Source organism: Tupaia chinensis, unplaced genomic scaffold (genome assembly GCF_000334495.1).
Source record: "Tupaia chinensis unplaced genomic scaffold, TupChi_1.0 Scaffold000112_1, whole genome shotgun sequence".
In the NCBI taxonomy this organism is placed as follows: domain Eukaryota; kingdom Metazoa; phylum Chordata; class Mammalia; order Scandentia; family Tupaiidae; genus Tupaia; species Tupaia belangeri.
The window spans coordinates 1,689,045-1,705,583 of NW_006159576.1; the positions used below are offsets into that span (position 1 = coordinate 1,689,045).

Genomic DNA, 16,539 nt, shown 5'->3' on the forward strand with positions numbered 1-16,539 from the left:
GGGGCGGCGGCGCCTGCCGGATGAATGAAGCGCGGGCGCCGCGGTGGCAACGGCTCTAGGGGGAAGACGCCCGCGATCACGCCCTGCGCCCCTCTCCCCTGCCTCCTCGGCCGCTCGCGCTGGGCGCGTCCGGGGTGCTTGGGGGTCCCGAAGACTCGCCGCCCCCCCCCCTTCCTCCGCCCGCTTCTTTGTGGACCCTCGCAGGGCCACCCACCGCCCACCCTCCGGGCAGGGTATTTTCCTCCTCTCCCCGGACATGCTGGGTCTCTCGTGAGCGCACTGAATGGATCTCTAGGTGGATGGTTCTGGATGGCTTTTGTACGGCTCCCCGCGCTTCACTGCTCCTTCACTGCCTGAGACACGCGAGGAATGTCAGGCCCCCGAGTGAGGACACCCAGGAAGACAATAGCGGCCAAACATCCTCCCTGGGCCTCGCGGATTACACTCAGGCCGAATCGTTTCCCACGCTCGGCCAAGATGAAGCTGGAAAATGGAACAGGGCACAGCTGTGACAGTGACGAGACACTTCATTGAAAAGCAGATTCATAATTTAGTTTAATGAAATGAGTTAGTAATCACCCATTACTGTCTAGGACATCGGCCTGTTTTGAAAAACGGTTTTCCCTTTTTCCAACCCTTTTTCAACTTAAAAGGCAAGTATCCCATTGTTCTTGAAAGTCAACTTTTGTGGGGTTTTTTTTGCAAAATGATTCGTATTCGAGTTCATTTTGCTCTGTGGAACCTGGCCCCTTTTCAGGGGCGCCCTTGGAAAGGAGTCGTTAAGAAGGGAGAGTAGAGCACGGGGATTTCAGCCAGGGGCTACCGGCCACCAGGTATGCATAGGACGCATAGATTTTCCTTCTTCATCTGTAAAATGGGATTAATAAAAATAATTAATAAAAATAGTTCTTACTTGCAAGCTCGCTGGGAAAGTAAACGGGAAGTGAAATGAGATGCAATGCATGCAAAACCTTTGTACAGGACCTGATACATGCTAAGAACCCGATAAATAGGAGCCATTATTATATTTCCAATGTATATTTTAACATCCAAATTTGGCAGACTTTTTTTTTTTATGAGAGGTTTTCGCTATAGAGCGTGTGCACTCGCCAAGAAGGAAAAGATAAAGCAAGAAAGTGAAAAACCCCCCCCCCCCCCCCGTGGGATGGTCATGCTGCAATCCCTTCTCCTCCATTCTCCTCTCAGGATCTTGGGCACGCATGCACACGCACCTGGCGTGAGTTTTAAGCCACCGGGTCCGGGACGTGAACCGTAGTCGACTACGTGGGAGTCCAGTGGCATAGCCATTACGCTAACTGCTGGTTCCCTGACATTTTTTTTTTAATACCAGAATACCTGTGGGTACAAAAGAAGGGAGAAAGCACCTCATAAAAAGGCCCGGTCATGTAGCGGTTCTTTTTCCTGCCAGTTCTCTATCCGTTCATGGCCCTGGGTTGGCACCCATGGCTGGGACTCAAACCCTGGTAGAATGAAAAGGATCTGATGCTTCTGCCCAGCTCCTAACCACTGCACTCCAGAAGCCACTACTTTCTTTCCTTTTATATATTTTTTTGTTTTAAATAATTATTTATTTAATGCCTTTTATTATTATTATTATTTAATTTGACCAGAGAGAGAGAAAAAGGGAAAGAAAGAAACTAAAGCTGCCAGGTCTGGGACTCGAACCGTGGTCAGCCACATGGGAATCCAGCACCCCTAACCACCATACCACCTACTGGCCCCACATTCCTTCTTAAAATATGTGAGGGAGAGGGGTGCTCAGCTGCTGGATTCATCCAGATCCTTCCTGGGCTGTGCATGACCCCTTCTATGGTGAAAAGAAGGGAATTCACAGCTAAGGTGTATCTCTGCTTCTGTACATATCTCTATTTATGGAAGAGGATCTTTGAGGCCACAAGCTTTGTTCTTCCCCTCCCCTCTCCTTCCCTCACCTACTTGGCTATCCTGTATAGACCAAGCTGTGTTAGCCTGGGTTGTGTTCTCTGCCTTCCAGCGGGCTCAGACTGCGACTGGCACCTGGAGATGTCTAGCAGCTGGGCTGCGGGCTGCTTGAGCTGAGGCCTGCGAGAGTCTCACTTGACTTGCTATTATTAGACTAACAGAAGGCCACAGATCAAGCCTTTCACACATGTGCAGGTGAAAGACCATTCCTACTGTGAAGTTTTAAAACTACCTTTAAAATGGGGGCCAGCAGGTGGCATGGTGGTTAAGGTGTTGGACTCCCACATAGCAGACTGCAGTTAGATTCCTGGACCCAGTGGTGTGAAAATCTTGCTGGGTGTGTGTGCACAAGTGCCCAAAATCCTGAGAGGAGAATGGAGGAGAAGGGATTGCCGAGAAGCTATCTCCCACTGGAGAGAAAGTTCTTTCTTTCCTTTTCTCTGTCGCTTTCTGGCGAGTGCCACACATCCTATGAAAAAAACAAAAACAAAAACAAAAACTATAAAATTATTCAAACTGATGCATGTTTGCTATTTTGAAAAACTCAGCAAAGTATGAAGAAAAGAAAAATCTTTATAATTCATGCAGAGAGAAACGTTCAATATATCCATTTTCCCTCTCATGCACTTTATCCTTGTTCAATCAGCAAACATTTATTACGAAACCTAGTTAGAGACCAGACAGCTCACCAGGTCTGAGAACAGATTGTTGCACTGTTAGTTGTTAATAAGTTTCAATGTCAGTAGAAACTATTCCTGAGAAGTAACATTTTATGAGAGTGAGATTTCTGGAAAGCCTACAAAGCCCAAGAAAGAAATCCCATTGTTAACTGGCCATGCCCACCAGAGGCAGTCCAGGTTTTGCAGGCCTTGTGGCTGTTACTGTCTGGAGCCACCCTCAACATAAAGACAAAAGCCCCTGGGAGGGGCTCATGTAAATGAAGCCCTAGAACTTAAACCTCATTTGCTTAAATCAAACTCCTCCTCCTTTGGTGCTAGAATTTCTGTAGACATGAATGAGCTCCCTTGATCAACATTGTTGCAATGTGAAAACTCCTTTTCCTTTCACTTGGGATCCTTAGGCCCCTCTTCTCTGCTCCACCGCAAACTTGGGAGAGATGGGATAGACACTCCAGGCACAGACAGCACGGAAGGAGGGGAAGGGACAAACAGACTGGCCACTGAGGCTCTGGAAAGGCCCCTGAGGCTTCGTGCACTGCACACCACCACCACAAGCGCACCACCAACAGCAAAGCTGCGTCTACCACACAGTTTATCACAAAACAACCTGTTTATTCGTCGATACTAAGAAGGCTGTAAGCATACTTAAGTGAAAAGGATGAAAACATGATTCCACCCCACCTTCCTGAATCAAGCAACTCTTTGCCCTGCCACATTACCAGAATCTCTGAGTTCCATATCTTCAAACATTCTCAATTTCAATTTCAAAAACGTTGATCATTTTTTGGTCCAGAAAGTCACAGCCTAATCTTCAAGGCAGAGCTATTATACTCCGCTTTCTCTTACTGCTAAACTTCAGCTTATAAACACTTGACTTTGTAGAACCGTTCGGAACGCACCCATTTAAAGTCCTCGTTTCTTATTTTCCTTTTAGTACGGTATTGGGGAGTGAGTGTGTGTGTGTCCTAACGCCCAGTTTCACACAGCGAAGCCCTAATCCCCAATGTGATGTATGGGGGGGTACCTTTGGGAAGTATTTAGATTGAGATGAAGTCTTGAGACATGCGCTTCATGGTGGTATTTTAGTGCCTTTCTAAGTAAAGCCAGAGAGCTTTTATGAGAACAGAGCAGGAGGCAACCCTCTGAGCTAGGAAGTGGGTCCCTGCCAAGAACTCGACCATGCTAGTAAAACGATCTTGGACTTCCAATCCCCAGAACTGTGTGAAGTATCTTTGTTTAAGCAGTCCAGTCTGCAGTACTCTGTGAGAGCAGCCCAAGCTAAGAGATATAGCATCCCTTTACTACTGACAATTAAAAAAAGAAGAAGAAAATATAGGTTCATTGAAAAAAAAAGATAGGAAACACCCTGCCCTCCTATTTCCGTATATCTAAATAAATTAATTTTATGGGGTTTATTTTATAAAGGGTTTTTTGTTTTGTTTTGTTTTTTGGAGAGGTTTTTGCTATAGGGCGCATGCGCTCGGCAGTTAGACAGACAGAGAGACAGAAAGCAACAAATCACCCCCCAGGGGGGATGGCCACGCCTCAATCCCTTCTCCTCTGTTCTCCTCTTGGGATCTTGGGCACGCAAGCACATGTGCCTGGCGTAAGTTTAAGCCACCAAGTCTGGGACTCCAACCGTGTTTGACTACATGGGAGTTCAGCAACATAGCCATTATGCTAACTGCTGGTCCCATAAAGGGTTTTCATTTAGGATTTTCTTTTCTTTCTTTCTTTTTCTTTTTCTTTTTCTTTTTTCTTTCTTCTTTTTTTTTTTTTTTTTAAGATATTTTTGTATAGGGCACATGCACTCACCAGGGAGACAGGGAGAGACAGAGAGAGAGAGAAAGCGAAAAGTCACCCCTGAGTGATGGCCACACCACAATCCCTTTTCCTCCGTTCTCCTCTCAGGATTTTGGGCACACATGCACACACAGTCAGCATGAGTTTTAAACCACCAGGTCTGGGACTCAAACCACGGTCAACTATATGGGAATCCAGGCACGTAACCAGTCAATCATCTGCTGGTCCCTCCATTTAAGATGTTCTAATTAAGCAAATTAAAAGTAGTTTTGGCAGAGGCATTTAAAAATAAGCAATCTCAAGATAGCTACTGCTCCGAAATATACTTTTTTGTATTTGCTCTGTGCAAAACAGTGAACGCTGATTGTGTGTGTCAATGGTGACCACCAGGTTCGTAAAGAATGTGCGCTAACCCACTTCATTGTCCCAGCAGCGCAGTAAGACAGACACTGATACTATTACCGTTCCCTGTGGGCGTGGAGATCGAAGCTCGGAGCGCTGAAGTGAGTTCAAGGCCAAGTGGTTGATTCCCAGCATCAGACGCCACAGTTCCCACTCTCAGCTATTCAGAAATATGTTTTCGGGACCAGCAGTTAGCATAATGGCTATGTCGCTGGACTCCCATGTAGTCGACCACAGTTCGAGTCCCAGACCTGGTGGCTTAAACTCATGCCGGGCGCGTGTGCATGCGTGCCCAAGATCCCGAGAGGAGAATGGAGGAGAAGGGATTGTGGCTTGGCCACCCCCCCACCGGGGCGTGGTTTCTCACTTTCTATCTCTCTGTCTCTCTCTGTCTGTCTGGCGAGCACGTGAGCCCTATAGCAAAAACCTCTCCAAAAAAATTTTTTTAGAACAAAAAATATGTTTTCTTTTCAGTCTCCTCTGCTTTTTTGCCTCAGTTGTACTTCTCCTTCAAGACTGGGCTCCCTAACTCCTAAAGGGAGTCTATCTGAGTGACTCTAGCCTGAGTTTCTGAACTTTCGGACCATCCATTCTTCCTCACTTGCTGAGATTGTACAGCTGCTGATGACCTTTCCTCATCTTTCTGGTAACTCCATCAAGAGCAGGAGCTGGGGAACCAGCAGTTAACGTAATGGCTATGTCGCTGGACTCCCACGTAGTCGACCGCGGTTCGCGTCCCGGACCCGGTGGCTTAAACTCACGCTGGGCGCATGTGCATGCGTGCCCAGGATCCTGAGAGGAGAATGGAGGAGAAGGGATTGCGGCGTGGCCATCCCCCCAGGGGGTGATTTCTCACTTTCTGTCTCTATGTCTCTCTCTGTCTGTCTGACAAGCGCATGTGCCCTATAGAGAAAACTTCTCCAAAAAAATAAATAAATAAATAATAAAAAATAAAATAAAATAAAAAATAAAAAAAGAGCAGGAGCTGAAGGCTGCAGGTGTGTGTGTGTGTGTTTAAATCTTCTTTTAGGGGTACTATGATGTGCACCCCGGGAAGGCACCCAATAAGCAGTTGGGAATGGAGGGTGTTGATGTATTCTGATTGAAATGGTGTCACATCTAGTGACACACAGCTCCTGATGAATGGTTCCAGGCTACACTGGAGGAGTTTGAAGTCGTTGCTAACAACTTGCTAATGGTTCCGATTGGTCTTTCGGTGGTGTGCGAATTACTCTGAGTAACCAGCTTTTCTAGATCTGAAGTTGTGGCTCTTCCTCATAGCTGCTTCCCCACCTTGGGTTTCTCCTTAGGGTATATTGTTTCCTCACTTTCAAAAACTTGGGCAAGCAGAAGATGAACACATGGATTATCCACTCTCAAAGCAAAGAACGATGGAGAACTCATAACCAGGGAGTGAGACTCCTTGTAGATGAGAGAGAAAGACGAAACATGGGGAGAGGAAGCCGAGACAAACTGAGGTAAACTGAGCCTCTCTGGGCTGAAAGCTTCTCCCCCCCCCCCTTTTTTTTTCATGACCTTTATCTAGTGTGGAGCCACCCCCAACCCCGCCCAGGTCACAGAACAACCCCATCACTGCGGATGGGACTCACGAGTCCCAGACACTTAAGGCCAGCGATTCCTAGACACCTGCTTAGAGCAGAGCCTGCCCTAGCTCCTGGGGCTAACTGCCATGTCACACGTGGGCTGGTCCCTCCACTCAGCTCTAAGCAGTGAGAGCAGGAGGCCTTGCTGTTCCTGCAGGCTCAGGCTCAATATGCCCATAGGGGGTGAGGGATCAATCCATTAAGTTACTATGTGCATTCCTCTTAATGGCCATAGAAAGCAAATATTGACATTTGGAAATTTCACCCACTGTGGTATAGCCAGAAGAGTGACTAAAAGCAAAAACAAAACAAAACAAACAAAAAACATTATTTTCTTCTGTTTCAACTGTACCTCTCTATGAAAATGCACTCTCTTTTTTTCTACTCCCTTTCAGAAAGTAAAACAACATCATCGGGGGCTGGCAGGTGGTGTGACTGTTAAGGGTGTTGGACTCCCATATGGCCGACTCCGGTTCAAGTCCCAGATCTGGCAGTTTGCTTTCTCTCTCTCCCTTTCTCTCTCTCCCTCCCTCTCTGGTTAAATTAAAAATAAATGCAGTTAAATAAAATCATTCTTAAAAAAAAAAAAAAAACAACAAAGTAAAACAACATTGAGGACATGAACGCAGGAGAAAAGCTGCAGCTCCATTCACAACAATTAAACAACAGCCCCTAAAACAGTTCAGACGTCATTAGCATTGACTATGCTACAGTTTTCAAAAGCTAAGCTGGTTCCGATGATGTCAATTGATTTCAAATACAATGACAGAGAATGACATCATTTGGGGAACTAATGGAAAGTATCGCTACCATAGGGACAGAAGCAAACCACTGTTTGCAGATTACATTGTAAAAAGATAGGAAGAACCTGGAGAATTCAAAAACAAGACTTTCATATATATATATATATATAATTACTTATTTTATTTATTCATTCATTCATTTTAATTTAACCAGAGAGTGACAGAGAGAGAGAAAGACTGAGAAAGCCAGCTGCCAGGTCCAGGACTTAAACCGTGGTCAGCCATATGGGAGTGTCCAGCACCTTAACCACCACGCCACCTGCTGGTCCCCAACACAAGACTTTCAAGGAGTTTGGGGAGTATTAGCATCTCAGGCGTTATTTCCTTTGCATTTGCTTGCACGATTTAACTGATTTAAGTCTCCCAACGATGCTCTGAAGGTTTGCTGTTACTATCGTTATCTCTCTTTTCTAGCTGGGAAGCCCAAGGAACAACAAGGTTGGTTAGGCCAAAGCCAAGTCTACCCAGATAATAAATGACAGAGCTGGGATTTGATCTTGGCCCTGACACAGCATTGCACTGAGAGGGACGACCAAAAATCTGTGAGTCTGGAAATAGAAAGGGATTGTTTCACCTTCTGGAATCTGCTGAGTGGCAGATGGCTCTCAGTATCCTTTCTGCCTTCTCCCGTGTGCGTGTGCGTGTGTGTGTGTGTGTGTGTGTGTGTGTGTTTAGAGAGAAATTTTTGCCTAAGGGGCACATGCGCTCAACAGGAAGAGAGAGAAAACAAAAAATCACCCCCAGGGGCAGGGGGTGGCCACACTGCAATCCTTTCTCCATTCTCTTCCTGGGATTTTGGACATGCAGGTATACACGCCCTGCACGAGTCTAAAGCCACCGGGTCTGGGACTAGAACTGTGATTGGTCATGTGAGAGTTCGGCAACCCAACCACTACACTACCCACTGGCCCCTCTCCCTTGTGGTCTTTAACACACTCCAGGTGAGGTGCCAGGGCGAGGAGAAAGGGATTAACACCTTGCTGACCAAATCAGAAGCTTCCCATTACTTCTCATGGCAGGCAACTGGAGGACTTCCCAAGGTGAGTCGCAGAGCAAGGTCCCTAGAAAGCTGGAGATGAGTAGCATTTGTGTGCTTCACGCACAGCTAGATGAGCAGTCCCCAGTCTAAAATACCTCCACTGAGGAAGAACTGTTTGGCCACATTGAAACTGCCAAATGTTGGTGGGAACTATGTGTTCACTATAGACCTAAAATGCTTTTACCAGTCGGGAATGGTGGTTTAATTAGTTTCTCCCTTCTTAGGTCTGCAGCCAAGCCCAGGACTCAGTTTGCTTCTCCTGGGCTCTTCCAACAGCGGTTTGACTCAAGCTTTGTGGACTATCCTGGCTGTGGTTAGAGTCCTTTCTCTAAAGTGCGGATCTGCTATTTTGACTTGAAAGTCTCTCCCTCTTTGGAGAGTCCAGAAGGAAGTCTAGGCTCCTCCATCTTGCACGTAACACCTTCTGTCATCTGGGCCCTGCCTTGCTTTTTGAACTGATCCCTAGTTCCCGACACTCACAGGACAGGTGGCCCCCTCCTGGGCTGATGAGTGACTTCCCATTCTTACTTTGCTGTTTTCTGCCCTCCTGCCTTTGTACTTGTCCCTCCCTCTGTAGAGAGACTCAGGCCCCTACCTCTCAACCCATGCTGCTCCTCCCCTGCACTCACTTGTTCTGGAACCACAGGCCAGCCGTCCTGACCTCTCTGAGTCTCAGATTCTGTGCTGTGTAGACAGATTTAGGAGCAAAATCTCAGCGTGCTTCCAGAGCAGATTCGGGTGTGTCACCAATGGCTGTTATCATATTAACCCTTGTTCTTTGTGGTCTGTCTGGCTTAAATGCCATTTGTTCTCAGAAGCTTTCCAAACCCCCCCTTGTCAAAACTGAGCTCTTTCTCCCTCACCTCCTATCAGAGTTTGGGAGTTAAAAAAAAAAATGCCCTTTGAAGTTTAGTGTATTGTTACAGGAGTTAGCCAATTATGACTAACACAAGGCAGAATGTGTTTTGGAAATTGTACAGCTCAGTGGTTTGGGGTATAGTCACATGACTACAGCCGTCCTCACTATCTGATTCTGGAACATTTCCATCACTCCAAAGAATAGGAGGGTTTCAATTTCTCCACATCCTTGCAGATACTTAAATTGGCTGTCTGTCTTATTCTAGCTGTGCCCGTGGATGTGAAATGGTCTCATCTTAGTATGGATATTGCATTTCCCTAATGACTAAGGACTCACCGTGTTGAGCCTCTTTCCATGTGCTCTCTTGTTGAAGTTTGCTTATGTATTGTTGTTGTTTAATTTGCTAGAGGGCGTGTGCATTCATTGAAGAGAGACAGGGAGAGAGAAAGAGAGAAACAGAGAGCCTGCCCGCAGGAGAATGGTCACACCACAATTCCTTCTCCTTCCTGTCTCCTCTCAGAATTTTGGGCACGCATGCATATGTGCCTCGTCTGGTTTTCAAACTGCTGGGCCTAGGATTTGAACCACACGGTCAGCCCTGTGGGATCCAGCCACATTAACCACCATGCCACTGGCTGACCCAGGTTTGTCTATAGTTTTATGATGGCAGTTGTTATCGCCAGCACTCGCTTACTTTCTACAATGCTTCATGCCATGATCCACAATTCTTTCTATATTGTACTCCTCTCTGGTCACTTCCACTTGACCTTCATAGGTGTTGTCTGTGCCAAGCCTTTGGAGAAGCCTGTGGGCCAGCAGCAGGCCAGTACCATATGCGGCAGCATAATTTTTTAAGCCAACCTTCACACCCTATTTTGGTAGTTCATGTGCATAAGCTGTACAGGCTATCATATCCCTGTCTGTACGGGCATAAGCAATCGGGTAAATGTTATCTGTGTTAGTTACACAAACTATCATCCTGTATTTGGGCGTGTGGTACTTTTCTTTATCCTGGATCACCAAGTACTTCTGCGGTTGATAATCAGATTTACCCTCGCATGGTTTTTACATTTCTCTTGGTATCTCTTAAAGTAGGCTTTATTCATGACAACTTGAACAAATCCCATCCTGCAGAACGAAGACTCTTGGCCGTAGCTTGACACGGACCTGCAGGCCCTCCCTTCCAGTACTCTGTGGAAGGGAAGTGGACAGCCGTATGCTGTTCCAGTTTTTAGTGGACGAGCTTTAGCTTTCCCCCATTCACTATGTTTCCTATGGGTTTGTGGTAGATGGCTTCTATTGTGTTGGAAATGTCCCTTGCATGCCAATTTTGCTGAGAGTCTTAATAATGAAGGGATGTTCTGTTTTATCAGATGCTTTTTCTGCATTGATTGATATGACCATCTGGTTTTTGTCTTTCTGTTAATATGGTGTATTTCATTTACGGTTTTCTATATGTTGAATCACCCTTGCATCCCTGGAACTAAGCCTACCTGGTCGTGGCGTATAATCTTTTTAATGTGTTGTTGAATATGATTTGCTAGTATCATGTTGAGAATTTTTGCGTCTATATTTATCAGAGATATTGGTCTGTAGTTTTCATTTTTTCATTATGTTCTTGCCTGTTTTTGTGATGAGGGTGATGACGGCTTCATAAAATGAATTTGGAAGGGTTCTTTCCTTTTGGATTTTTAAAAAGAGTTTGAGTAGAATAGGGGGTTAGCTCTTCTTTTTTTTAAGAAAAAGAATGATTTTATTTTACTTTTTCTTTTTTTCCTTTCTTCCTCTCATTCTTTTTCTTTTTCTTTCTTTTTTTAAAAATTTTGATTTGACTAGAGAGGGACAGTGAAGGAGAGAGAGAGAGAAAGAGAGAGAGAGAGAGAAAGCAAGCTGCCAGATCCGGGACTTGAACCACAGTGTGTCGTGTGGGAGTCCAGTGCCCTCAACCACCATACCACCTGCTGGACCCACGGTTAGCCCTTCTTTAAAAATTTTGTAAAATTCAGATGTGAAGCCATCGGGTCCCAGGCGTTTCTTTGTTGGACAGTTATTTATTGCTGATTCAATCTCATTGCTTTATATGTCTTCCAGTCAGTCTTGGTAGATTACACGTGTCCAGAAATCTGTCCGTCTTACCCAGGCTTTCCTGTTTTGGTGTATAGTTGCTCATAGTATTCTAATGCTCTTTTGGATTTCTCTTACAGCTGTTGTAATATTGCCTATTTCATTGTGAATTTGATTTATCTGGTTCCTTTCTCTTGTTCTTAATTAGTCTAGCTAACGGTGTGCCAATTTTGTTTATCTTTTCAAACAAAAGGGGTTCATTTATTTTCTGTATAGTTTGATAATTCTCTATTTCATTTATTTCTGCTCAAATCTTTATCATTTCTTTTCTCTTGCCTTTTTAAAAAAGTTTTGGTTGTTGCTGTTTCTCCAGTTTTTTCAGGTGTGTTGTTATGTTGTATGTTTGCCACCTTTCCATCTTTTTCTTATGTGCACTGATTGCTATGAACTTCCGTCTTATGGCTGCTTTTGCTGTGTCCCACCGGTTAGGGAAACTCATGTCCTCATTACCATTGGTTTCAATGAAACCTGTAGTGCAGTCTCCATTTCTCCAGTGGTTGTAAAGTCATCCAGGAGTAGATTCTTTAGTTTCTATCTGTTTATGTATTTTCTTTTTTTTTAAAGTTAATTTCAAGTTTAATTCCATCGTGGTCAGAGAAGATGCCAGATACAGTTCCGATGCCTTTGTATTTGTAAAGTCATGTTTTCTGTCCTATCATGTGGTTGAACTTTGAAAAAATTCCATGTAGGCATGAGAAAACTGCGTATTTCATGGGGTTTTGGTGGAAAGTTCTATGGAGGTCTGTCTAGTCCAGTTGATTTATGGTATGGTTTAGACCCTCTTTTCTTCATTTGTTTTCTGTCTAGTGGATCTGTCTAAGGGAGATAATGGGGTGTTGAGATCCCCGATGATCGGTGTGTTGTCTATCTCCCCTTGTAGCTCCAAGGGTCTTTCCGTCATGCATTTGGGCGCTCCCAAGTTGCGTGCATAGATATTTAAAGTGTTATACCCTCTTGGTGAACTAGCCCTTTTAGTATTGTATCACGTCCTTCTTTGTCTCTTCTTACAGCTTTTGTCGAAAAGCCTATTTTGTCTGAAATCAGAATCATGACCCAACCTTTCTTTTGGTTTCCGTTTGCATGAAATACTTTTTTCCACTTTCACTTTCAATCTTTGTATGTCTTTATCCATGAGGTGTGTTTCTTGTAGGCAGATGGAGAGATTCTGGTTTTTTGGGGTTTTTTGTTTGTTTGTTTGTTTGTTTTTAACTCCATTTGGCCAGTTTATGTTTCTTGACTGCAGAATTTAATCTGTTAACATTCAGTGTTATTGTAGATATTTGCAGACATGTCTCGGTCATTTTGTTAGCCATTTTCTTGGTTGTTTTCTTTTTCTTCTTTCTGTTTCCTCTCTTTACTTTTCCTGCTATAAAACTCCCTTCAGTACTTCTTTTTATTTTCTAAATTTTATTTGACTTTACTCATTTATTTATTTATTTTAATTTGACCAAAGAAGGCGAGAGAGTGAGAGAGAGAGAGAGAGAGAGGGAAAGTGAGAAAGCAAGCCTCTCTATCAAACCATTCCTAACTTCCAGATAGGAATATAATGCTTGATCACACCGCCTGTTGGCCCTAGCCCTTCAGTACTTCTTGAAGAGTTGGTCTAATGTTGGTAAATACGTTCCGGTTTTGTTTATCGGAGAATACTTTAATCTTTTCTTCCCATTTGAAGGAAAGTCTTGCTGGGTGTAGTCTTCCTGTTTAGAATTATTTTTCTTTTGGTGTCTTGAATATATCTTCTCATTCTTTTCTAGTTTACATTGTTTCGCATGAGAGGTCTGATGTTAGCTTAATAGGGTAACCTTTGTAAGTGATTTGATGTTTTGTTCTTGCCATTTTTAGAATATTGTCTGTCCGAAATTTTTACCATTCTGGCTATGATGTGCCGTGGAGAGGATCTTCTTGTGTTGATTCTCTTTGGGGTCCTTTATATTTCTTGGGTCTGGATGTTTCTTTCGATTTGGAAAGTTTTCTGCAGGTATTTGGTGAAATAGATCTTCTGCATGCTTGTCTGATTCTTTGCCTTCTTGAACCCCTATTATTCAGATATTTGGGTGTTTCATGGTGTCTAGTATTTCCCATATATTGTCTTCATTATTTTTATTATTATTTTTTCATTCTTTTTGGTTTTTATCTAACTCAGTTGTTTTGTCCTCCAGATCAGAGATTATAGCTTCTGTGTGGTCTGTTCTGAATACTTTCTAAGGAGGTTTTGACCTCTTGCATTCCAGTCTTCATCTCTAAAAGTTCTGTTTGATAATTTTTTTTTTTTTTTGGAGAGGTTTTTGCTATAGGGTGCGTGCGCTAGCCAGACAAAAAGAGAAAGACAGAGAGATAGAAAGTGAAAAATCACCCCCCAGGGGGGATGGCCACGCCACAATCCCTTCTCCTCCATTCTCCTCTCAGGATCTTGGACATGCACACACATGCGCCTGGTGTGAGTTTAAGCCACTGGGTCCGGGACTTGAACCGCGGTCAACTACATGGGAGTCCCGCGACATAGTCATTACGCTAACTGCTGGTCCCTGTTCAATACTTCTTAATGTTGTTTATCTCTTCCTTCAAGTCATGGAAGGATTTGCTCTTCTCCTGGAGTTCAGTGTCTCTTTTCTCTTGCAGCTCAGAGTTCTGACATTTCGGTCCATTCTTCTGTATTTTCCACAGTTGGAGATAGGTTACTGTGTTCTCTTGTCGGAGACGTCTTTCCTGGTTTTCTCATACTTGAGGCTCTTCTGTGAATTTTAGTCCTTCGGTGAAGTATTCACCTTTGGCTAGGTCTTGGAGAAATTTCTGCAGCTGTGAGCGCGTGTGCTTCCCTTTGCTGTGAATTCCTTCTGTGCCAATTTCTCTCTTCTGCTGTGGTTTGCAATGTGGTGTCCACAGGAGGAGTTTGGGGTTCAGATTTATGAAAAGGAATTTTTCTTTCTTTCTTTCTTTGCTGTTGGTTCCGAGCCTCACAAGGTTCAGATGTTTGGCTTCTGTCAACCTAAATTGGTCTAGGCCCTCTGAGGGTGGAGGCTAAGCAGCAGAATGAGAATGTAAGGTGGAAACAGAGAGAAAAGAAAAGAGGAAAAAGGAGGGGAACAAAAGAAAAAAAATAAAGTCTGGCTCTTGAAATGGGCAGGGGATTCGGATTGAGATGTCTGCTTAAGAAGCCTGCAATTCTTCTGTCCTATGTGGGGGAAGAAGAGTAAAGAATTAGCAAAAGAAAGAGAAAAAAGGAAAAAAGAAAAATAAGAAGAAAACCCCTACCTTTCTAGCTCTGAAACTGGGAGGTGAGCTTAGAAGACAGGGTGTGGTGAGGGCTGGCCAGCCTTACCTCTGATCCCTGACTGGACAGAGGGGCTCCAGATGGAAATGTCTTATTAAAAAGCCTGCAATTCCCCTGTCCTGACTAGCTCTGAAACTGGGAGGTGAGCTTGGAAGACGGGGTGTGGCATGGGCTGGCCCTGGTCCCGGACTGGGCAGGGGGCTTCAGATCAAGATATCTTGAAATAGTCTAAACAGAAAGCATAAATAAAAAGATTGCTAGTTTTGAATGCATAAAACAATTATATATGAGAAAAATATCATTAAAAAAATTGAAAAACAGTGACTGGCAGGTGGCATGGTGGTTAAAGGCGCTGGACTCCCACATGGTCAACCACGGTTCAAATCCCCAACCAGGTGGCTTGTTTTCTTACTTTACTTCTCTCTTTCTGATCAAACTAAATAATAATAATAATAATAATAATAATAATAAAGTTGAATAAAATAGTTTTTCAAAAAGGAATTGAAAAATAAATGACTTTCTGGGGTAATATTTCTAATATATTTGATAGCTAAATGGTTAGTTTGCTTAATATATAAAAAGTCCTACAAATCAACAAGAAAAAAATTAGATTCCTACATTGAACAATATAGAAATCTTCAATATAAAACTAATAGTGGATATGAAGAAATAATCCATAAAATAGGGAGTAAATTATTAATAAAATAAATGAAAAAGTACATTATAAGTAATTATAAGGAAATACATCTTCAAATATAATTCTGTTTTCTATATATTCAATTGGTAAAGATTTTTAGAAATTATGATCTCAATCATTATCACTAGAGTTAAGGAAGGTTTAGAGGAACAGACACCTTCATACTTGTCTGATAAAGTAATTTAACAATATATATGAAAGCCATTAGAGGTTCTATGTCCTTCATCTTAGCAACTATAAGCCTTCAGGGAATTACTATAAGGAAATAATCAGAGATGTACATTAATATACACTAAAACGAGTTTTTAATGATATAGGAAAATGTTTATTATACATACTATAAAATTATGAGCATGTAAAATCACATGTATAGAATGATCATACATAAATGTATATCTATATGTGGTTTGAAAAATTGTAAAATGTTAATCATGGAAATTTCCATGTGGTAGGATTTAGGGTGATTTTTTTTTTTTAATTTTTCAAAATTTCTTAAAGATCACATTTTATTTTTATAGTCAGAGAAAAATGGTTATTGAAAAAAGACTCCACTCTTTGAAGAGCCTTTCCCCAAGAACATCTAGAGAAGTGTAGCTATTGAATTTGGAAATGACCTTTTAAGATTTTGAATTTCAGCCCCTCTTCTGCTGCCTGCAAGTTTATCCAGCACTTCAGCTTGTGCTATAATTAGTCTATTCGGGGTTGTCTTTAAGTACGTACGCATTAGTTTACATAGAGTCTCCAGAAAAGAGTCATACAAATAATTAGGGGTTGGATCTTAAAACCCATGTGGGCAGAAAAAGATGCTGCTAGTTTCAAGACCAGAGAAAGGAGTGGCTCCTGTCGGCTCTCTTGCAGGGGTATTCTGGCTCGCTTTCATCTAGATCGATTACATGCCAGGGTGACTTCTGCACAGAGTGAACATGCAGACCTCCAGCCAGGGAGCATGTAGCTGACCCAGGGGCCTGGCCTCTGCCTCTGAACCGCACTGCTGAGTGTGCGCAGAGACCACACCTCCCAGGGGCCACCCAAGCCGACGTCTCAGCACAGTGAGGGGACTAAGGCAGACCCAGTCCTGGAGACACAGGTCTCTGATTTACCTCCCAGGGTTCCCCCACAACTGGCTGCACATTCCCCTGGCTCTGCAGCCACGGAGGCTTTCACTGACCTCCTCTCCCTCTCTCTTTCATAAAGGCTTGACTTGGCTCTCCTTGTCCTCTCTACAGCCCTCCCTATTTCTCACCCACAAACATTTCCCCTAATATGACAAAACCTAAAAAAAAAAAAAAAAAAAA

The 16,539-nt window shown here is 43.4% G+C and overlaps 1 pseudogene; it reads right to left on the minus strand.

Moving 5' to 3' along the window:
• Positions 1 to 335: 335 nt before the first annotated feature.
• The window catches only part of LOC102488191 (28 kDa heat- and acid-stable phosphoprotein pseudogene), an 82,455-nt pseudogene continuing 66,251 nt past the window's right edge, over positions 336 to 16,539 (minus strand).